The following is a 24,533-nucleotide window of genomic DNA, read 5'->3' on the forward strand; positions in this document are numbered from 1 at the left end:
CTCATGGCATCCCAGTTTGAGGTCTTCTTGCCTCCCTGCTCCTTGCCTGAAGTACCTCTCGCTCCAAACTTACCATGGGGACGTCCTTCCATGATCTCTTTCCACTCTCCTCTTCCTGTTTGTCACACCTCTCTTCTTGCTCCTCCTGGGGGCATGCAATCCCAGATTGCCTGCCAAAGTACAAGCAGAGAAGAGTTGGGGATAGCTTAAGAGCCCAGAGGCAGTAAGTCTCTTTATGAGGAGGCCAACACTCAGAGGTGGGTTAGGTCTTTTTTTGTCTGTGTGGTACACGGGCCTCTCACTGCTGTGGTCTCTCCCGTTGCGGAGCACAGGCTCCGGACGCGCAGGCTCAGCGGCCATGGCTCACGGGCCCAGCCGCTCCGCGGCGTGTGGGATCTTCCCGGACCGGGGCACGAACCCATGTCCCCTGAATCGGCAGGCGGACTCTCAACCACTGCGCCACCAGGGAGGCCACGGTTAGATCTTCTTAACCTCTCTTTTGCCATCTACCTTTCTCTACAGATCTCCTGAACTTGAGTCTCTGCTTACCCTGCATTTCCTGTACTCACAGAGAATCAAGACCTCTAGGGCAGACCAAGCCTGTGCTTGGTAAAGAATGATCCAGGCTTGGAAGGGTTAATGCCAGGAGCCTTGATGGATGGGAAGAATTATTAGTTACTCTTTTTAAAGAGCCAAGGAAGGGTTCCTCCCTGTCACTTACACTCCCCTTTCACATGATCTCTCTTCATGGCCGTGGATAGGAAAAAAAAAAAAAAGAGGAAAATGAAAAAAGTTTCAAAATAGTTTAGAAAGTCCTCACAAACGCTTGTGTTTCCATTTAGCAGCATGGATTCAGGACAGCCACAGACCCTCAGAGGGAGCAACCAACTGGGAATTGAGTGGAAAAAAATAGGAATCCTAGACTCTCAAACTATCCAGTTTTTTTTTTTTTTTTTTTTTGGTGGGAGAGATAGTTCCGGAGCAGGGAGGATTAAATCAAATCTTTTAGGGGAAGGGCTCAGCTCTGGGCTTTCATGGATAAAACACTAAAGATCAGCTCCATGTGTGTGACCCAACTGTCCTGGAAGCGTCAATTGGAAGAGAATCCAAACCTTAAGTTGTGCTCATAGCTTCAGCTCAAGTAAGAAAAATGAGGTGGGGGTCACAGGGTGGGGACCGAGTCTTAGATGGAAGAAGGGGAGGGCTTGGGGATGGATGCGGTGGGGATAAGGCGGAAGGGAGCTATGTCTTTAAGTCTGTCCTATGGTTATACATATTTTTTCTTCTATGAATGGGTTTTGCTGTAAATTATAGCTTTGCCCGTGGTCCCTTGGGTCAAAAGAAATAGTCTCTAAACAGAAAACAGCTCTGATTGGTGACTTTCCTTCTTCCCTCCCCAACCCCCTTCCTAATTGAAACCAAATGTGCAATATATTGGATGCTGGGATCCCTGGCGCTTTCCCAGGAATCCTCAGAATGTGAGGTTTCTCTCAAAGGCATCTTGCATCAGCCTGTGGATGTATGCCTACCACCGGGCTCCTCCACCGGCAAAGTGGAAAAAGAAGCGTTTCACAACAGATTCTTCTTTTTGGGTTGGGGGAACGCAGTGGATTATAGCTCTGTTTTCTTCTTTCCCAAACTGTGCACTCCTGGATGAACGTAAGTTGTGTGTTTTGGGGCTTTTTTTCCCTTCATTTTTTTTTTTTTCTTTCTTTTCCGAAAACGAAAGCTCTAAATATCCTTCTCCTGGTGTCTCAGGAAAAGTTTTAAAAAGGAGGCAGAAGGGGGTTTCAAGTCAGGCAAGGAAGGGAAGGGAATGCGGCACCCTAGGCACGAGAAATCCAAGATTTCACGTTTTGGGGGGGCTGGATTTATGTTATGGAGAGAAGAATAAAGCACTGCTAACCAAAGAAGACTGAAGCATAATAAACGAATCCATCGCAGCTGCAAGATACAATAAACAACGTTCGCAGGGTTGAAACTGTTGGCAGGCAAGACAGGCCGATCACAGAGCTGGTTAGGTTTTCGGCATTTAGTAGCGGCGTTCGAGGGTCCTGAGTTTGGGAGAGGACAGCTTTTTGTATTTTTGATTTTTCAGGGGAGTCGTTGACTTAATTGTGAGAAGGACAACTTCGGGTGACGGGTGCCTTCACCTTGAGGTTTGGGGTGGTTGGGGGTCTGGGTGGATGGGGCATTTTCCAGTTGGTGATGATCCTTATCTTCCCCATTTCGCTGGCCTGGGTGCCTTTCCCTTTGTTACCGAATGACTTGGGACTGTTTGCAGTTGGGACCTCTGAGTCCTGGCTGAGGTTCAAGAGTCCCATCCAAGGGGAAAGAGAATTTTTCCAAGTGGCTGAAACTCTCAGGCCAGCCATTTGAGGCGGGAGTTCGCAGTGTTCAAGCCAGGAGGGGTTCAGCACCATTTTGCTGACTGCTTGCCTTCTGCCTCCTTTCCCTGGAGGAACGACAGAGTCAGGGTCTGTGAAGAGCCTTAGAGATCTCTTCTGACCTCCTCATTTCACAGGCGGTGGAAGTGACAGAAGGGGGCTGGACACATTCAGGGTCAACACAGCACGTTAGTAGTGAAGTTGCAGATGAAATCCAAGTTTTCTTTACTGCTAATCAGTGCTCTTTCCATTCCATACCTCTATGTTCATGTTCATTTCTCTCGAGACTGAGGCGATAGAGGCAGTTTAATTAACAAGTCCCCACAAGGACGTTAGTTATCAGCAAGAGAGCATGCTAATGGCGGTTCATCAGCAGGTGGTATCTATGGTCATATTTAGTTTTGTGTCTGTGTGTAAAATAAAAAAAGCTAAGTGCTTACTCTGCACCAGGCTCCATGCTCAGAGCCCTACGTACATAATTTGATTGAATCCTCAGAGTTCCTGAGGCATTATTCCTATTTTATGAATACGGGCATTAAAGCTTAGAGAAGAAGAATGATTTGCTTAAGGAAGTACAGCTAGTAAGGTTGAGACTCATGCATGTCTGACTCTAAACTCTGTGCTCTGAATCACTCTGCAATAACACTGCCCTCCCCCACTCCACACACACGTTTGACTACTTTCCGAGTCAAGTTCCACGTTTCCCTCGGTGACTGGTGACTAGGAGGTGAAGGTGTCAGGCTAGGGGAGAAGTGCAGATTCTCTCTTGAAGGCCACTTCCGCACTTGGATGGGTATTTATCTGGATACCGGAAAGGGGCTGCGGGTGGGCAGCTCTCTGCATTAATTCTGGGTGTTTGGTATATACTTACCTTTGTTCTGCAAAGAGCCTGGGATTTAGATTCCGAACCCAAGTTCAAGTTCTGGCTCTACCTTTTATTATTTGGCAAAGTTGCTTTACCTTCCTGCACGTAGGAATACCTGCACTGTATTTATTACACGGTAAAAATAGCGATACTTTCAGTATTATTGTTGTTGTTGTTGTTTTTAAGAATTTTATTTATTTATTTATTCATTGGCTGCGTTGGGTCTTCGTTGGTGTGCGCGGGCTTTCTCTAGTTGCGGCGAGCAGGGGCTACTCTTTGTTGCGGTGCACGGGCTTCTCGTTGCGGTGGCTTCTCTTGTTGTGGAGCACGGACTCTAGGCGCGTGGGCTTCAGTAGTTGTGGCACGTGGGCTCAGTAGTCGTGGCTCATGGGCTCTAGAGCGCAGGCTCAGGAGTTGTGGAGCATGGGCTTAGCTGCTCCCCGGCGTGTGGGATCTTCCCGGACCAGGGCTTGAACCCGTGTCCCCTGCATTGGCAGGTGGATTCTTAACCACTGTGCCACCAGGGAAGTCCCCAGTATTATTGTTTCAAGAGACATTGGATGTGAATGTGTTCTGAAGGCTGTGAAGGCCTTTCCCATACCAGTTCTTGTGACAGTGACCCCTGAACACTGGAACAAAATGTGAGGCAGCCTCTGCCATGCTGGGTCATGCAGGTGGTGCTGATGCTGGCGTGAGGGTGGCTGTATTGGGCTGTGTGTGAAACCCTGGAATGGGTGGCCTTGGTCTTAGTGCCCATCTCTTTTGAGTGGAAGCAATCCCTCCTCACAGGGAATATTCCCAGGTTTTCTTTTTTAATTAATTATTTATTTATTTATTTATTTATTTATTTTTGGCTGTGTTAGGTCTTCGTTTCTGTGCGAGGGCTTTCTCCAGTTGTGGCAAGTGAGGGCCACTCTTCATTGCAGTGTGCGGGCCTCTCACTATCGCGGCCTCTCTTGTTGCGGAGCACAGGCTCCAGACGCGCAGGCTCAGTAGTTGTGGCTCACAGGCCTAGTTGCTCTCTCCTCCCAGACCAGGGCTCGAACCCGTGTCCCCTGCATTGGCAGGCAGATTCTCAACCACTGCGCCACCAGGGAAGCCCTATTCCCAGGTTTTCTATCTGAAACTTTCCTCTGGTGCCTGGCTTGGCCATGCTTCCTCACCCAGTGAGCTCAGTGGAAGCTGAAGGACACCATGGTGTTCAAGCTTCCCTTGCCTGGGTCTGTGCGGTCTCTGAACGAGAAAGGTTTAGTTAAGATCAGTCCACAAGTCTCTCCTCAAAGGAGATGGCTTTCGAGGAGCTTCGTATCTAGTTGAGGGTAGATCCTTGACCCTGGATCTTCCTCATGTTCCCTCCTCTGTGCCTGTCATCAGAAGGAATGCAGCTGCTCCTGGGGGTGGGGTTGGAGGCCCAGCAGGGGGTGGGGAGGCCCCTGCCTCTGCTTCTGCTTAAGATCTGTTTGCTTTATAAACACTAAAGGTAAGGGAAGTAGGGAAGGCGTTTCCAGATTCTTTTACTTAGAATCCACGAGTTGTGACTCCAACAGTATCCATGTCTGTGACGTATGCAAAAAATATATATTGGTCTCTTCCCCTGGCTCCTGGCACAGAGCTCCTGAAACTCTTGTAGTTTCCTAAGTGATAAGAGCACTAGAGCATCTTTTGTTCTAATATTTGGTCTCTGACTCCCATTCCTGACATAGAGCTCTTAAGTCCCTTGGAATTTCCTGGGTGAGAGGAGTGTCTTTTGTTCTAATGAGGTGATTTTGGGTGGGCTCCTGAATGGGGGCTTTGTCCCCAGAAAGACCAAGCCATGCTTAGAAGCTAGGAATTTTCAGCCCCACCTCTTCCTTCCAGGGAGGGAGGCAGGGCTGGAGACTGAGCTGATGATTAATCATGCCTACATGATGGAAATCCCCAAAGTATCAAGTTGGAGGAGCTTCTGGGTTGGTGAACACATCCATGTGTTGGGAAACTAGTGCACCCCAACTCCACAGGGACAGAAGATCCTACGCTGGGGACCCTTCCAGACTTTATATATCTCTTTGTCTGGCTGTTTATCTGTATCCTTTATTATATAATAAACTAGTACACATAAGTGTTTCCCTGAGTTTTGTGAGCTGGTCTAGCAAGTGATTGAATCCAAGGCTGGGAGTAGGGGAGGGGTCATGAGAACCTCTGATTTGTAGCCAAGTTGGAAAGAAGTTGTGGGTAACTTGGGGACCTACTACTCGTAATTGGTGTCTGTGCTGCAGGGACGGTCTTGTGGGTCCGAGCCCTTAGCCTGTGGGGTCTGCACTAGCTCCAGGCAGTGAGTGTGTTAGTAGGGGAAAAAAGTGAGTTTTTCCTAGACGATGTCCAAGCACAGAGTGGGAGTGTCGTCCAAAGGAGTCTCATCACCTCCTCACTCTCCCCTCGCCTCTCTGTTAACTCACTGTTTTCTTCCCTTCTTATATAGTCACATCCCAGACTTTGTCATATGAACTATCTATCATATGCAACAAATCTAGTTCAGACCTTTCCATATGATTACACTTTTAATAGACACACTAAAAAATTAGAGGTTCCCCCCTTATATTAATGTCACACCATTTTAAATTAGCATTAACTCTCAGGCACTTCCTCCCAAGTTTCTTTGTAAGGTCCACTTTCAGGCGCTTTACATCACCCTCTCCTCAAACGTACATCTCACAGGCATTCAGAAAGCTAACGCCCCTCTGAAAATGGACCTCCACAGACCTGCTGATGTCACGCGCCAGCTGACATAAATGGTGACCTGCCCACAACTCAGACACGCTGGATTCTTTATGCCCCTTGCCCTGTTTGAAGCCGCGCAAGGTATGAGTGGACCCTCTCCTAACACTGACTACTCAGTCCAGATATGTGTCCTACATCCCCAGGCCTCCCAGAGCTTCTCTGAAGTCAGCAACCGTCCACAATGAGGGCTGCTCACCACTACGTTAGGAAGCTCGGGTAGACCTTAAGGATCAATTAAATTAGAGTATCTGAGGGTAGGGGTTGAAGGGAATACACTTCAGTATTTTGAAGTGTTCCCCATGTGATTCCAACCTGAACCTCTGCTGGTACATCTCCAAGCTTGTTGCCTCAGCCATTCCTCAGTGGGGAGTAAGGGCGCCCTTTGTAGGACAACCCCACCCCTGTTGTCCTGTAAGGAATTTAACGGTCAGTGCCTCCCTCCTCTAGCTGGCTTCTTTGATCTTGGTCAGGACCACCTCATGGTGTCCACAACCTGCCTCTTCCCCTTAACACCTGCCTTTTCCCTGGACACTTGCCCAGGCCTCAGCCTCTTTCTGATGTGAAGTCAGACCTGATTTCCACTCCCAGCTCTATACACACTGGCTGTGTGACCTCGGGCAAGCCGCTTCAACTCTCTCAGTTTCCTACTCTGTAAAATAAGGATCATAATTCCCATCTAATAGGTATTACAGATACCTCTTGTGAGTACATAGCATAATGTTTGGCATGTAGTTAATAAATGAAGTTGATGATGATTGCTTTTATTAATAATTTGGCACAGATGTTCAGCCACATAGCACCAGCCCAGCTATTTTTCCATATCCTTAGTCCAAAAACATTCTTCCAGGCAGCAATGTTCACCCACCAAAATCCCCTTCTACAAATAATGCTCCTCAAAGTACTTTTGCAGTGAAAAGGATATGGGTTTAAATTCTGGCTTTGCCACCACTTACTAGCCGTGTAACCTTGGACGAGATCTTGAACCTCTCCAAGTCTCATTTTTCTTACCTCATAGGTTTGGTATATGAAATAGGGGCCATTAGATATGCAAAGAGGCCAACACAGAGCCTCATACGTAGCAGATGCTCTGAGTAAGTGAATGCTCACTCAGTGTCACTTCTCTTTCTTCTTCCGGTGGAATCTTCAATGCTTTGTGGTTTAAAAGCCTATCATGTGTGAACCATCGAGATTGTTATCTTGGATTGATCCCTTTCATTTGAACACTTTGGTTTGATCATGGATGCGATCTGTTGGAAATTTGCCCTCTTTGATTTGAAAAGACAGCTGTCCGTTCATCTCCTTGCCTCCACTCCCTCATCCATTCCCACCTCACTTTTATCCAACCTTTCTCTTAATGCTCAAAACACACTTGTGCATAATGCTGTCTTTACAGGGGAGCTAAACACAAGAGTGGATTACTTGGCTAGGGGTCCGTACAACACCAGAAGAAAAAAAGGAGTTGGCACTTTGGGGCAGGTAGGGAAGAAAGGATACTATATATTATATATTAGACAAGATAATCCTATTACAATGGAGAGATTTAGTGGGCAGTATAAAACAGTATGGGTCACAATTGCTACTGCTGTTGTAACTAAATGCGAAATGCATTCAGGAAAGGGACAGATGAGTTAACAAAAGAGAAATACAGGTTTTGTGCTTCTGTAGAAGTCATCCAGCAACTAGCTCGTCCCACCAAGGCCTCCAAGATGGAGGGACCACTGGGGGAAAATTGGTCTTGACTTATGTTCACCATTCTTTTCCTCTCCTACTCCTAATGCCCAAGTCTCTGCCCCTTTTCCCCATCTGGCTACTTTTTTCAGTAGTTCCTAACCTGTTTCTCTCCCTGATTGTTCTGGAATCCCTTGGCAATTCAATTTTATTTTACTTGGCTTAATTCTATTTAGCAAGGATTTATTGACTGCTTCCTAGTGTAAGGTACTCTGCTTAACATTTTCTAATAACAATAGCTTAATAAAGGAACTGAGATGTCCAGATGCCTGCCTGGGGATATTCATCAAAACACCAATCACCTAATGGCTAAAGTGATGGTCTCTCTAAACTTTCTCCATCTCTTTAAATTTTATTTGCATGCATTTGGACCTGTTATGATTGAGCCTATGTTATTCAGATATGATTTGGCTGAAAATAATTCTCTTCTTATTTTGATTTTCTTTCTTATTTTTGCTTTCTGTCCTTCCTGTTGTGCATGGAACTATTTGATGTTTCCAAGTTCTGTAATTCTCCAAGCAATGGAGATCCCAGCCTTTGACAAGTTGTATACTTATTAAATGGAATCTCACTTTGGTCTCTAAGCACCGAGAAAGGTTAGGTTTGAGCCAGCCCAAGTATCACTGAGGCCTGGAAGAGCAGTGAAAAGGCAGAAGGGTTTTAAATGGTGTTTAGACTTACTTTGAAACTCCTGGGTTCAGCTAGGCTTCTCCAGGAGATTGGCATTGTCTATAATGGATTCACTCATTCAACTGTCTTGTGGCTTGTGTTTTGTGCCTAGCGAGACCCCAAAGAAATGTTTGAGGAGTCCCTTGTACCTGCTGGTCAGAGGTTAATGCTGTGTGCTACGTGGTGTGGGTTTATAAGAATAGAACCTTGTGTGCAAAAGGTAGTGAGGAGAATATGCAGGAAGTTTTGGTCTCAGCACCATCATTTTCTAGATTTTTTACCTCAAAGAAGTCTTTTACCTTCAGTGGTCCTCAATTTCCTCATCTGTTTCCCTCATATACTTTTTTTTAATTTTTTTGCGGTACGTGGGCCTCTCACCATTGCGGCCTCTCCCGTTGCGGAGCACAGGCTCCGGACGCGCAGGCTCAGCGGCCACGGCTCACGGGCCCAGCCGCTCCGCGGCATGTGGGATCTTACCGGACCGGGGCATGAACCCACGTCCCCTGCATCGGCAGGTGGACTCTCAACCACTGCGCCACCAGGGAAGCCCCCTCATGTACTTTTATATCCTTTTTTTATGTTCAGAAAAGGTAATGTGTCAGAAGCTTTGTAAAGGGGAAAGCACTGTGCCTATGAAGATGGTAGGTGGGGATGCCCTTTTGAACGCATTTCATAGATAGCTAATCCAGCAAAATTTACTGTGCGCAAGGTTGCCTTGGAAGTGCTCATGCGAGCTATACCAACAACATGCCTGTCAGGACTGTAACTTCCCAGAAGCATATAAAACTTAGACGAGTGGTGAAGGTTACAAAGGCTGTTGGGGCTTGTCCTTTAGGATGTACTCTCTTGAGATTCGGGGGAACAAATTGATCTAGAGGAGAGAGTAGTGGGAGTTAAATTCACTCAAGAGTAGCTAATCGTTCCTCAGACGGATGTAGTTCTAATTCTAGAATGTGTACACTATATAGATTTTTAAAATTGAGATAACAATGTTAAAATAATATCAAAGGAAATTAAAAATAAATCCTAATCCCCCCCCCCAAATCCTAGCAAGTTATCTTGTGAATACTGACAAACTGATTCTAAAGTTTGTATGGAGAGGCAAAAGACCCAGAATAGCCAACACAATATTGGAGGAGAAGAACAAAGTCAAAGGACAGAAATTACTTGATTTTAAGACTACTGTAAAGTTACAGTAATTAAGACAGTGTGGTATTGCTGAAAGAATAGATAAATAGATGAACAGAACAGAATAGAGAGCCCAGAAATAGATCTACGTAAATATAGTCAACTGATCTCTGTCAAAGAAGCAAAGGCAATACAATGGAGCAAAGATAGTCTTTTCACCAAATGGTGCTGGAATAACTGGACATCCACATGCAAAAAAACACAAATCTAGACTGAGACCTTACATTCTTCACAAGAATGACCTCAAAATAGATCATGGGCCTAAATGTAAAATGCAAAATCAGGAAACTCCTAGAAGATAACATAGGAGAAAGCCTAGGTGGCCTTGGGTATGGTGATGACTTTTCGACACCAAACGCACAATCCTTGAAATAAAAAATTGATAAAGTGGACTATGTTAAAATTAAAAAGTTTTGCTCTGTGAAAACTAGTATCAAGACAATGAGACTACAAGCCATAGACTGGGAGAAAATATTTGCAAAAGACACATCCGATAGAGGACTGTCACCCAAAATATATAAGGAACTCTTAAAGTTCAACAGTAAGAAAATGAATAGCTTGATTAAAAACTGGGCAAAAGATCTGAACAGACAGCTCACCAAAGAAGATATACGGGTGGCAAGTAAACATGAAACAATGTTCAACATTATATGTCATTTGGGAATTTCAAATTAAAACAACAATGAATTACTACTACCTACCTGTTAGAATGGTCAAAATCCAGAACACTGACTATACCAAATGCTGGTGCTGATATAGAGCAATAATAACTCCCATTCATTGCTGGTGGAAATGCAAAATTGTACAGCCACTTTGAAAGATAGTTTGGCGGTTTTTTATAGAACTCAACATATTCTTATGCATGATCAAGAAATCGTGCTTCTTGGTATTTACCCAAACAAATTGACAACTTACGTTCCCACAGAAACCTACATACAGATGTTTATAGCAGTTTTACTCATAACTTCAAGACCTGGAAGCAACGATGATGTCCTTCAGTAGGTGAATGGATAAATAAACTGTGGTACATCCAGACAATGGAGTATTATTTAGCACTAAAAAGAAATTAGCTATTAAGTCATGAAAACACAAGAAGGAACCTTAAATGCACATTGCTAAGTGAAAGAAGCCAATCTGTAAAGGCTACATACTATATGATTCTAACTATATGACATTCTGGAAAAGGCAAAACTATGGAGACAGTAGAAAGATTAGTGGTTGCAAGAGGTTACAGGGGAGGTGGGGATGAGCAGGCAGAGCACAGCAGGTTTTTAGGGCAATGAAGCTATTCTGTTGGTGGTGGATACCTGCCATAAAATTTTCCAAATCCATAGAATGTATAATACCAAGAGTGAACCCTCATGTAAACTATGGACGTTGGGTGATAATAATGTGTCAGTGTAAGTTCATCAATTGTAACACATGTACCACTGTGGTGAGGGATGTTGATATTGGGGGAGGTTGTGAGTGTACGTGTGGAGATATATGTGAACTCTCTAATTTCTGCTCAATTTTTCTGTGAACTGAAAACTGCTCTAAAAAAGTCCCAAATCCCAAATTCCAAAAACTCTGATTTTATCCTGGCTATTTCTTTCTTGTTTGATGTCAGACCTTGTAATATAGTTATATAATAGACTCCTAATTATTAATTTTGTTTTTCAGTTAAGTATTGCCAGTTTATCCTAAACTTTAATAATATTATTTAATCTAATGGAAGCAGAAACTTAAAATTATCGAGAAAGACTAATTCAACAGGTTAATAGCAGATATTTGGGAAATCTCTTAGTCACATCATTCAAATTAGAATAACTTATCACTTGAAAGAATATTCATTGAAATTGTTTTAACTAATGCCACGTACAAACATTCTCACTTAAAATCATGGTATGGTGGAAAGAGTGATGGGCCAGGAGTTAACAGGGTGAGATTTAAATTTTAACTTTGCCACCTACTAGCAGTTGAACTTTGTGCAACTATATTTTTTAACCTAATTGCACTTCAATTTTCTCATCTGTAAAGGGCAATATAAAATTTCTACATTTTCCAGTTCAATTTTGCTAATCACTGCCTATACCAGCACCCATACCCCCATATTCACTTTCATAGTTAAGTGTTGAATCATTCGTCTCCACTTCAGTTTTCACTCCCCCCGCCCCCATACTGTAAGTATTCTCCTCTCTCCTCTCATGTTAGCCAAATACCACCGTTCCTTAAAGGTTAGCTTAAGTTTCCGACCCTCTGGCCAACTCAGATCTTACTTCTTGGAATCCCTAGTTCTTTTGGTCAGTATCACCTAGTCTAGTAAAGGTCATGTCTTAGGTGATCTCTATAACTCATCTTAGAACATAACCCATAAATATTTACTGAGTTCTCAAGATATAGTATGTTAGAGACTTATTACATGCCTCACATAGTAATTACTTGTTGCCAGAAAAATTCTTAGAGGGGAGTAATTGAAGCCTCACATACTATACTTTTTGTGGATTTAACAGGGCTCAAAAATTTTCTATTATTTGGTTATTCTGTAAGATTGGAATCTCAAGAGAGCCAGGTCATGGAGAGATGGTGTAAGCACTAGGTTTGCTATCAGAAGCACTGGGTTCAGATCGTGCTATTTTTAGTTGTGAAAATTGCAGGCAGTCATGTCTTCATGAGTACAAATGTGGAGGAATAGATAAGCTCACATATGAATACTTGGTGTGTACTGGGTATAAAATGCACACAGGGCTATTTTTCTTTAAGCAGTAAATAGAAAATGGTTATTCCCAGAGGGTGATGATTGTCATTCTAGGTTTTAGGATACAGCTGCAGATTTGGTTTTTCCTGGTTTGACCATGGGCAGAGCTGGTGTCTTTCTCCTCGTCATGCTTCTTTCCTTATAGGTGTGTCCAGACCTCTGATAATAGAAGTGCTTACCTTTCACTCTTCCCTTTCACACTGAGTGGTCTCTCTTCCCTGAGACCACTTTCATTAAAAAGAAAATTCTCATTTGATCATTTAGTGTCATGTAAAGAGTAAATTAACTGCTATTTAATATCATGTTTGGAGGTAAAGATTTTTCTAAGCCTTTTGTTCAGTCATTCATTAGAAAAGGGGTGTCAAGCTTCGATGTCAAGCTAGGATGTAAATTCTAGACTTACGTGGATCCCTCGAGGGAGTGTGAAAAGTTACTTACTAATCCTTTTGTATTAGCTGTATTTTTGGTGACGGATTTGGCCTTTGCAGGGTAAAAGTTGATTGAAGCTCTTCCCATTATCTCTCCTTCACAACTGTGATGTTTACTTACATCTTTCATTTTCATGACTTAGGGTGCTAACTTCTTGCCCCCTCCTAGATCCACAGGCACCCCACACCCTCTATAAAAAGGGGGCTGTGCCGTGCCTTTTGCTCAGCTGTAGGAAGTTCCCCTTCTAGGCTCCTGGGTGCTCACTTTCATTTTCCAACTGATCAAGTATTGCCAACATTTACAAAACATATTCTGTCAAAGACCTCAGGCTGTCTAATGTTATCCCATATATATATGTAAAATTCAGTGACTGTGACAGTGACCCATGTCCCCTGAATCGGCAGGCGGACTCTCAACCACTGCGCCACCAGGGAAGCCCTAGCATTATTTTTTATAACAAAGTACTTGGTGAGGTGGAATGGGGAGGTTGCTATAATATTTTCAGCGCTTGGCGCCTCTAAAGGTCTGAATCCAGCCCTTTGTAGGAACAGAAGCTATTGTCATCCACAACTTGTTCCTGAATGTACTCAGTCACCATTCCTCAGAGCTACTGGGAAAAGTACTATTATGCTCTTCAAAAATACGTTCAAGGGCTTCCCTGGTGGCGCAGTGGTTGAGAGTCTGCCTGCCGATGCAGGGGACGCGGGTTTGTGCCCCGGTCCGGGAAGATCCCACATGCCGCGGAGCGGCTAGGCCCGTGAGCCATGGCCGCTGAGCCTGCGTGTCTGGAGCCTGTGCTCCACAACGGGAGAGGCCACAACAGTGAGAGGCCCGCGTACCGCAAAAAAAAAACAAAAAACGTTCAAGTCCATCCTTACCATGAGGATGTTATTATGGTTACCACTGCATGATTCAGTAATTGGTATTGGGGAAAAATACCCACCCCACTGATCATGGGGTGTTAAAATACTTTCTCGTGGATAAAGGAAGGTTAGGTGAGAGTGGTGACAAAGCATTGGGATATTTAGGCCCATGTCATTTCCTTTCATCACAGCTCAATAATCTCCCCCCATCACCAACCACACTTCTTAAGGCCAAGTAAATGGCTTCAAGTGTAAGGTAACTGCTGTTCCACATTCAAAGAAGTACTATCTTCCCCACCCCCACTCTCCCCAACATAGTAGCTTTGCTGCTGCTGATGGAGGGTCCACTGGGAAGATAGACAGCTGCTGAGGCTGTAGGAAACTGACATCTTGTAGCGATGGTTTTAGTCATGGGTTTCTAAATGAGCAGGTTCTCTACTGCTTCCCTTGGGGAAAAGGCAGGACAGGCTTTTTCAAGAGAGACAGAATAGACTCAGTGCTCTAAAAAACTTCCCTTAGGATTATCTAATTGGGTATTACTCAAACCTGAACAATATATGGACCAATTTTATCGGGAAATTTTTTTCAGCTCCTTAGGATGATGGATCGTTTGGACACTATTAAAACATGTACAAACATAAAGCTAGGTATACACTTAAATGAGGTTCCTGGACCCAATTTCCACATGCGTGTTGTGTGCGTGTGTGTGGGTGTTCCCACACAACACCGAACAGTTCTCTGGACACCACCTGGGTGTCCTACAATTCAAATGAATTCTGACACTACCCAGAGATAGCATCAGATTCCCCAGGTTAAGGGTTCAGTCCTACAAGACCGCCCCCACCCCTTTACTACACCTCAGTTCAGAGGCCATTTGCAGGCTCAGGCTGCTATACCTGTGCTTCTGATCGACTGGCTACAAATCAGAGACTCCCAAGACCCCCTCCTTGGGTTTGATTAATTTGCTAGAGCGGCACACAGAATTCAGAGAAACATTTTATTTGCTAGATGACAGGTTTATCATAAAAGGATTTAACTCAGGGACAGCCAGATGATGAGATGCATAGGGCAAGGTATGGGGAAAGGGAGAGGAGCTTTTGTGCCCTTACTAGGCACCATTCTCCCCAAATCTCCGTGTATTCTTCAACTTGGAATCTCTCTGAACCCTGTCCTTTTGAGTTTTTATGGAGGCCTCATTACACAGGCATGACTGATTAAATCATTGGCTCTTGGCGATTGATTCAACCTCCAGCCCCTCCTCTCCCTGGAGCTCAGTGGAGTGGGACTGAAAGTTCCAGCCCTCTAATCACAAGGTTGGTTTCCCTGGCAACCAGCTCCCATCCTTAGGTGGGGTCCTAGAATCACTTCATTAACCTAACAAAAGGCCTTTATGGCTCTTGTCACTTAGGAAATTCCAAGGGGTTTGGGAGCTCTGTGAGCCTGCATCTGTGGATGAAGTCCAAATATATATGAGAAATATATTTTGGTCCTCTGAATGACCAGATATTTATTTATTTATTTTTAGCATCTTTATTGGAGTATAATTGCTTTACAATGGTGTGTTAGTTTCCGCTTTATAACAAAGTGAATCAGTTACACTATATATTTCTTATAAATCACAATATCACAACATCTCTTATGCTTTAGTTCTTGTGCAACTATAAATCCAAAGCAGATTTATAAGTGAAATCAAATATAGTTATAAACTCAACAAAACATTATTTTAATGCGTGAGATGATTTGGTGTGTTGAAACTAACCACTAGTGTGGAGGTTAAAGATAGAGTGGACACATGTGGCCCCAGGGCCTGGTCTATATTTAATTTGGGTCTGTTGTTTAAGCAATTAATACTCATGCACAAAATGCCTGTTGGAGTGAGTTAAACAGATAGTTATTAATAGCCTTAAGGGGTTATGCGTTGAGGGGGTGGGAATCAGACCTCATACTTACTTAACCAAAGCTCTGCTGGTAGACAATAGTCAAATGTTAGTTTTAACTTGGTATCATTAGATAATTTGTTAAATGGTCTATTCACTTGAAGATAAGGTTAGCATGGGGGTGATAATGAAGTAGCTACACAATGGGTATGTAATCTAATTACTAACAGAATTAGTGACAGAACCGCTGTGCTTTGTGTGTTTATGCCTTATAGGTTTCTGCCTATAAACTGATAGGCTTCGGTATATAGAGTCAGAGCCTGCATGACACAGCTGCTTGCAGCATGAACAGGGCACTGACCACAATGGCTGAGCGGATTAAACTGCCCTGTACCACCCAATGACTCAACTCTCCCACGGCCCGTTTCCTCTGTTTCTAGCTTTGACTTGCTCTGGCTTTCATTTGGCATTTGGACGATTGTAAACACAAAGAAAAGGCAGGCCCTGAAATCACAGGGCAGTGCTTGGTTACCATTAGTATGAAAAGTTCCAAATTATAGAATCAAAGGTATAAACTTTACAAAATTCTAGAAATGTTGAGGATCGAAAGAATACATTTACACTTGGAGACACTCTGTTTTAAAACTAAATTCAAGCTACTATTTTTTTTCAGGAAAACCTTTCTGATCTGCCCTTGTTTCTTTAAATTTCATTAATAATCAAAAATGTCTAGGGAATTCCCTGGTGGTTCAGTGGTTAGGACTCAGAGCTTTCACTGCTGGGGCCTGGGTTCAATCCCTGGTCAAGGGAACTAAGATCCTGTAAGCCAAAAAAAAAAAAAAAAAAAAAATCCATTTGTAAATTTATATATATAATAAAACCTATCATGACAACGTAGTGATGAGTGCTTATGGTGTACCAAGATTTATGTTAAGCACTTTATATACTTGATCTCATTGAAACCTTATAATAATTGTGTGAAGTGGGTATTTTTCTTATGTGATATATGAGAACACATGACACTAAGAGAGGTTCACTTGCATAGTGAATAAGTAGCAGAATAAGAATTTGAACCTAGGTCTTTCTCACTGCAACACCTAACTCTTTACCACTGCTTCGTTACGCTCCTTGAGCCTGTGTCATACCTTGTGGATGTCTTTTTTTGCAAGTAGGCGCCACTGTTTTATAATCTTCTTCTTATATGCCTGTCCTTCCATGGAACCAGTGAGTCTCAAACTTCAGTATACATCAGAATCACCTGGAGTTCTTTTTAAAAATGCAGATCCCAGGGCTTCCCTGGTGGCGCGGTGGTTGAGAGTCCGCCTGCCGATGCAGGGGACGCGGGTTCGTGCCCTGGTCCGGGAGGATCCCACATGCCACGGAGCGGCTGTGCCCGTGGGCCACGGCCGCTGGGCCTGTGCGTCGGGAGCCTGTGCTCTGCGACAGGAGAGGCCACAGCAGTGAGAGGCCCATGTACCGCAAAAAACAAACAAACAAAAATGCGGATCCCAGGCTCCATCTCAGACTTGGTTAAATTAGAAATTTTCTGTCCACCAGAGAGCCTGTGTCTTTTTAACAACCTCCCTTGGGTGATTCTGTTGCAGGTGTTCCTCTGCCTGCATTTACAGTAAAACTGCATTTGACTGTGGGTGCCTCGAGGACCATGATTGTTTTTTATCCACCCTTGTAGCTCACGGATTCACTCAGTAAATGTTTGTCAAATAGTTCAAAGAATGAATGAAGGAAGGAACAATTGTCAGTAGAGGATATGTTCTTGGAAAAAACATTCTTTTGGCTAGACCCGTGGAGAATTTAGAGATACATGTTTAAATATCACTTAATGTACTCAGTCTAGGCTGTCTCCTGGAGGCCAAGCACTGCAGGGAAACTATGAGAAGGAGCAAGAAAGCACAGCTCTGTCTGTAAAAAAAAAAGAATGAAAACTCGCCAGCTGCCCCAGGATGGGGTAAAATCAACCTTCGTCCCCTTTCCTAAAACTAAGATCAATTGAACTAAAAAGGTAGAAATGCCTTTGAGGCGCAGAAAAGGGTTCGTTTTCCTAGTGTTTTGTAGGCATGAAATTTTCTGCTTAACTCTTTGTTCCGAGGCCAATAAAGGATTTATTCCTTTATGCAGCAAAAGGTTTGTTTTGTTCTGTTTTTTGAGCATTTACTAAGTGCCTTGACTGTCATAAGGCACAGTCATTTCCTGAGTTTGTTATCAGTTAGAAAATTCAGGAAATGGTAAAGGAAACGTGGGGCTAGTTGCTCAGTGTCTGCAAGCACAGGAGTGCAGGGAAGGGGTTGTATTGTCAGGGGACTTGAGCTGGATGCTGGAAGTGGAGTGAGAATTGGATGGAATTAGATAGGCAGGAAGCAAAGAGCAGGAAGAACAGAGGCTTGGTAGTCAGACTGCTTATGACCCGCCGGCTCTGAACAGTGAGGATGCAAGCCTGGGGTGGTGGAAATTTGCACTGGAGAGCATGGAGAAATAGCCTTGTATAGATGTGTTTTATTATATTAAGGAGAGCTGTGGATGTTGTGGAGTTTTGAACATTTTCCTTTATCTTAAAGCAGGTGCAGTGCTGTTTTGAGAAGATTAATGTGATGGCAGCATGTCAGGGAAGTTGCAGGGGAGAAGGAGTTAAGTCGGGGAGACTCACCCAAAGACTGCTGTCAGTCCTCCAGATGTGAAGTGACAGGGTTTCGACCAGGGTGGTGGAAGGAGCAAGGACAAGCTAGAGCCGCTGCGGATGTAACTTGAAGGACACTGATGAGAGAGTATTGCTACTAATGGTGGGGCTAGAGGCAGGGTGAAACCCGCACGCTAGCTGATGTGGAGTGTTTGAGAACCTGGAAACCCATTTTCCCACAAGAAGTCAAGGTTGGAGATGATTTCCACTTCAACTGCCTTAAGCTTATAACCAGGATCCTGAGTCAAAACTTCTCAAGTAGCTGTCTCGCCCTTTGATGTTGGCAGGGCAGATGGCTCTGGATGAGACTGGGGCTCTTTGTTGTTTCTCTTTCCTTCTCTGTCTCTCACTGCTACCCCACCCGGTTCACACAGGGAGGACCTCAGTATTGGCACTTCTTCTTGGGACCTAACAAAGGAAATCTTGCTAACTGGGCAAAGGTGGTCCTTCCCAAATTACAATCCTTGGAAATCAGTGGGTTTTTAAATGGACAACGATAGGGACAGGGCCAGGGCCAGAGTTCTGTGGCCAAATAAGTTTTTGGGAAGTATTCTTAGAGACTTGAGCAGGTTTCTTTACTGCAAGGACTTCCCAAGGTCTGTAATGTGGTAATAAGCGTTTTGACCATCCAAGAGAGGTATAGCTTATAGCACTCCACAAACTTTTTGGACCATGGAGCTCATTTTTTAAAGAAGCATCTTGAGGGGAGAGGGCTACATAGCATAATTTCAAGAAATTAAAGACACGAAACATTGTCTTAAAAATAAGTCTCTTGCACTAAAGGTTGGTAGTGTAATGGAAAGAAAAAAAGAGTTTGGAATTTTAGTCTGGGGTCTACTGCTAACTGGTCATCTGGTCACTGAACTTCTCTGGCTCTGTTTGCACAGGGGCTATACTAATACTAGATGAATTCTTAAGTTCTTTCAACTCCGAAAGTCTGTGGTCATGTGCATATTCAGAAGAGGAAAATAATCTGATTTTTCTACTCTGTAATAACGACGGTAGCGGAGACAGTGGTAAGGAAAGTGAGGGCAGAGGGACAGTGACAACAAGATGAGTAAGATGTGGTTTGAACCCCTGAGCTGATTATATGGTTGGGCAGGGTCACAGTGCTGAACTGATGGAGCAGAGGTAAATGAAGCTTCTGGTTTGCTCTCAGGCTTCTCTGAATCCAAGCATGTCATACGGTGCACATGCAAGTATGCAGTTGCTAAGGCAAGACTAATTCCCAAGTCACTTCATTTGTCTAGTCTCAGTTTTGCTGATAAGCAGCTGTGAGGCCTTGGATAAATCAGTTAACTGTCTGGGCCTGAGTCTTCTTTATCTGTAAACTGAGGGAGCTGGGTTAGATCAGGGGTGCTGATGTTTTGTGAGGAGGAACTGTTTTTAAGTTGTCATGAGTCTCACCCAGAGGGTAGTAGGGGAAGCAGAGACGTTCTTCCACCAGTCCGTGCAGATAGGCCCCAGGGTTCTGTCTTTAGTTTTCTTCTTTTCCTTCTTCCCAGATCATCTCATCTTCTCAGACTTTAATTATTGCTTTTATGGACTTGATGTTCAAATATGAATCCATAACACCAAACTCTCTCCTTTTTATGGCCGAGTAGTATTCCATTGTGTGTGTGTGTGTGTGTGTGTGTGTGTGTGTGTGTGTATTCTTTATCCATTCATCTATTGATGGAACCAAACTCTCTCTTGAAGGCCAGACTCAGATTTCTACTCCTCTGCTCGATGTATTAATCTGTTTCCATTGAGAGGAAGCCAAATTCTTTATGTTCAAAACCAAACTCACAATCATCCTTTGTGAACCAATTCCTCTTCCAGTTTTCCCAGGTTTTGTTAATACGTAGTGACGTGCTCCTGGTCACTTGCAGGCTGGAAACGCAGGCTTCCTTGACTCCTTCCTTCTTCCCTGCTGTAGCTAGTCGCTGAGCGATCCAGTCCTCTCCACCGGATTATTATCATACCTCCACGTTATTTCTTTTCCCTTCCTGATGTCATTGTTCTAGGTCAGGCTCCCATTGGTCACTCTGCCCCTCTCTCTCCTCCAAAGCATCCCACATGCCAGGTTAAGCCTTATAGAGCCTCCCTCACCCCGTCATTCCTCTTCCAAAGCTTTTCCTGGGTCGCCTGTTCTCACCTCTTGCCGGCATCCGTAGCCTCAACCATCTTCCAGCTCTAGCTTCAATTACTGAGCTTTTCCTGTCCTCCAGCAACTATTTATTGATATCCTCATTCCATAACTTGCCTATTCAAATTGTTCCCTTTTCTTAGATTTTTATTTTTACTTTTTCTGACAAAATCCCAGTTATATTTCAAGAGTCCACTTAAATGATGCCTTCTCCCTCCTTCAAGTCTTCCCTGAACATTCCACTGGCTTGATTTCTCCTTCTTTTAGTATCTTATTCTTTTCTATCTTATTATCTCACCAGCCCAAATATATATATTATGTATATATATATATACTATATATAGTAATTATATCTATTATATCTTATAATATCCACTATATCTTCTTCTTCAAGGACAAGGAACATGTTTTCTTCATCTTTAACACTTATAGTACTTGATGTATACTAGGAGCTAGAAATACTATTGGCCAAATTAAATTATTAATCTATTTTTTAAAATAATAATCTATAAATTGAAACAACCTATTAATCTTAATAATTGATCTAATCAAATGCAAATAAAATAAGGTAATCTACAAATCCAAAACTAATAAAATATTGGTTTTGGTGTCCTGCCATTCTACTTTGCATCTATTTGAGGTATGATTTTCTGAAGAATTTTGATTTTGATTTTTTACGCTATTGGGTTAGTAAATCCTTAACTTACAGTTAAGGATAATTTCTCCCTCTGTGAGACCATTTCTATGAAGCTACCGGCCTTGCTATGTCATGACAGGACTGGTTTCCTTTCTAGTTAGAGCATCATATGATGATGTGGTTAAAAATTTGAGCTTTGGAATAGGACAAACCTGGTTTTGAGTTCCCACCCTGCCCTTGTTAGCTGTGTTACCTTGGGGAATTTACCTAATGTCTCCAGACCTTAGTTTCTTCATCTGTAAATGGAGGTCATAATGATTCTGTCTGTAATTATTGTAAGTGCTGCTTCGACTCCCGGGAATTGTTCAGAAGTAAATCTCTGCTCATCCTCACCTGAGGGGCTCCTCCAAACCTGATGGATTTTCTGTAGAGTCTGTGGGCCTAAAAGTGCAAAACCACGCTGGCCTATATAATTTCAGAGACAGATGGAAATGTTGAAACAGAAATGCCGGAAATGTTGGTGCCAGTTTTCCTGGCCTAGTGAGGAGGAAAGCAGACCTGTGTCTCTCATTTTGAATCAGACAGATGACAAACATATCACAAGAGGAAAACAAAATCTCCATCCTCTTCTCTTGTCCCAGTCTCTTATAGCTCCAGACTTCCTAAAAGACTAGATTATTGGGGTTCCCTGAAAAGCCAGCTCAGTCCGTGACATGAGATCAGTCTCACACATTATTTCTGCTCATGGAACAATAAGGGGAGAGGGCTAGCAGTCACTGAGCATTGAGCACTTACTGTGTGCCAGGCACGTTTACTAGAGAATTACAATTCTTCTTCTTCATAACTATGTGAGATAGTTATCATTATCTCCATCTTACAAGTAAGTAGAAGCTAAGTAACTCCCAAGATTATACAGCTAGTAAATCTCAGAGTGAGGAAATGAACGCAGGTAGTCTGCATACATTTTAGCATTTGAAGCCTGCAATGTAATTAGACCAAATTAGCCATATGAGGTGAGGGTTTCCTTCAGACGACAGGTTTTCTATGTCAGGGAAATTGTGATCTAACAGGGCTAACCTTTGTAACCTTAGTACCACAGGGAAATAGTTTTCAGAAATACTGTCTGGGGACCCTTGGACCCTGATCCTGCTTTCTTCCCCCATGATGATGTGGCGCTGATGATAGTATGTTTCAAAAGAGGTTGATGTTTGTAAACATTCTGGTACAAACAGGCACAGAGATATTAGTACAGGTTTTTCTGGAACACTGAGGGAAGCCCCAAGTATAAAAGGACAGTAGTATTGCCAAAGTTGGGATATTTTCTCAAAGTTTGAAGACTTCAGCTGCATGCCTTGTTAGGGAACTAGAAGTCAGAGGAAGGCTGTACTAATATATGTGACATTCATTCTTGCTCCATGTGGCCACTTTATTTGCATTAAGTTCTAAATCCGTCACTGAAGAAATTGGCAACTTATGGTAGCCGTTCAGCAACCCACTTGGACCCTGTGGCACTGTGTAGAGTTATATATCATTGTATCCACTGAGTGGAATACTATAGACCTGTGAAAAGGAATGACGTAACTACATATGCTGAAATGCAACAGCCCCCAACATGTATAACAGAAAAACCAAGGTGAAATATATGGGATGCTAATACTTGATTTTTTTTAATTAAAAAAATCCTATCCATCCATATATTTTTACATATGTTTAGGATAGTTCTAGAAGACTACTCAGGTAACTGATAACTAGCTGCATCTGAGGAAGGGGACTGATAGTCCGAGGTGGAAGCGTGACTTCTTTTGACCGTATGGAGCACTGGTTCCTGTGTACTCGGGGGGTCCCTGCGAGTTCTTGAGACCCTTTCAGGGGGTCCACAGGATAAAAACTGTTTTCATAATAACACTAGGATGTTTTTGCTTTTTTCACTCTCATTCTCCCATAAGTATATGGTGGAATTTTCCAGAGGTTAAATGACTTGTGCTATTACGGCAACAAATTGAATCCAGAAGCAGATAGAAGCTATTTGATTAAGCCAGATATCAAAGAGATTTTTAAAAATGTAAAACAATGTCACTCTTCTCACTAAATGTTTTATGAAAAATGTTTATTCAAAATTCTTGTGTTAACATGGAATTATTATTTTAATGAATTAATAAGTAATAAATTAAAAATTCAGTTTTTTAATTTCTAAATTGATAAATATAGATAGCATAACCCCCATAAACAAAAACTCTGAGGATTTGTCAAATTCCTTCAGTGCCAGGGGTCCTGGGGAGGCTTCTCTTCGATAGTGGTGGGCAGAAATGTCAAACAGGAAAGAAAACGTGAATGAAGAAAACGTCTGTAATAAAACATTGCTTTCTGTTTTTTCCCCCTCTGTAAAGGGAGATCTACAACTAGTCGGGGGTTCAATGCTCTAGAAAGTGCTGAGACTTGTGACTTGAAGCAAAGAAGCTACGATCACTGAAGCGAAGCAGAGGCCAGCTGTTCCTGAGGATCCTGCCCCTCAGAGGATGTTCTGCACCCGTTGATGTAAGTAGGGCAGTCACTGAAGCTGGGTCACCACAGGAGATTGGGGGTGACAGTGTGGCTCCCCTCGAGCCCCTCACTTGCCCTGGTAGGTGTCATGGGGAAAGGTGAGCCTCGGGTTCTGTCCTAGAGCTGACATCAAATGAAAAGATCATGGATTTGATTGTACAGGGAACCTGATACTGAATGTCTGTTTCCTCTTTGTACTTCATTGATCCAGTTGTAGCCAGCCCAGATTAGAGGCCCATCCTGGGGTGTCCTGTGTCCCCAGCTCCGAGTGGCCCAGGATCTCTAGGTCTTCCCTGTCCCTATAAGACCCACTGGAATCTCTGGAGTTCCTGGATCAATCTGGGCCTCTTCTAATAGAAAAGATTATTTATAAATTTTTAAATAAATTGCCCTCTTCCAGCAATAATTTGAGGTGGTTTAGAGAAAAATAATACTTAACAGAACTACTAAAATCAGGGTAAGAGAACCAGAGCCCTGAAATAAGTTTTGGGAGAGTTAAATGTACAAGAAAACCTAGCCCAGGGATGCTTATTGCGCTTAAGTGTACTACTTCGCTCTGGGACCCAAGGCAGAAAGAGAAACATGATACACTGCAGAGCTTTCATGAGGAAACCAAAAACGTTTGCACAGGTCTAGGTGGTCTGCTGTAGGTGAATTTTGGTCTGAATGGGACTTCTCAGTTCATTCTTTAGGAGACTCAAATCCCATCAACAAAACTGGAACTGTAGCAATTTCACGTGTCTGAGACCTTCTCAGTCTGGAGCTTATTGAAGGCAGAAACCATATCTCCTTCATGCCTGCATCCCTAGCATCTGGCATGGGGTCTGGCATGTGGAAGATGCTCATTGAGGACTCAGTGCCTTGATTTCGACTTACATCGCTCACAGCTTCTGTAATACTTGTTAAGTGAATGTGCAACTGAGTAAATAATGTGGACCATGTTTGGGATGAAGGATGAGGATGGGAGGGTAAAGTAGTATTTCCTCACATTCCCCAGGAGATTTCTTCTCACTGTCAAATGCTCCTGGGGTTATA

General features: G+C 43.2%; 1 protein-coding gene across 2 annotated transcripts in view; it reads left to right on the forward strand.

Moving 5' to 3' along the window:
• The first annotated feature begins 945 nt into the window (after positions 1–945).
• DDR2 (discoidin domain receptor tyrosine kinase 2) overlaps positions 946–24,533 on the forward strand; it is a 161,013-nt gene continuing 137,425 nt past the window's right edge. Inside the window, exons 1-2 of one of the 2 annotated variants that reach the window (XM_079916251.1) lie at positions 946–1,141; positions 23,345–23,492. The gene's annotated coding sequence lies outside the window, so the exon portion shown is untranslated. Of the gene's footprint in view, positions 1,142–1,171; positions 1,660–23,344; positions 23,493–24,533 lie in introns of those variants that run through there. The other variant, XM_079916250.1, reaches the window with a different exon arrangement.

This window comes from Stenella coeruleoalba (assembly GCF_951394435.1).
Source record: "Stenella coeruleoalba genome assembly, chromosome: 1".
NCBI lineage: Eukaryota > Metazoa > Chordata > Mammalia > Artiodactyla > Delphinidae > Stenella > Stenella coeruleoalba.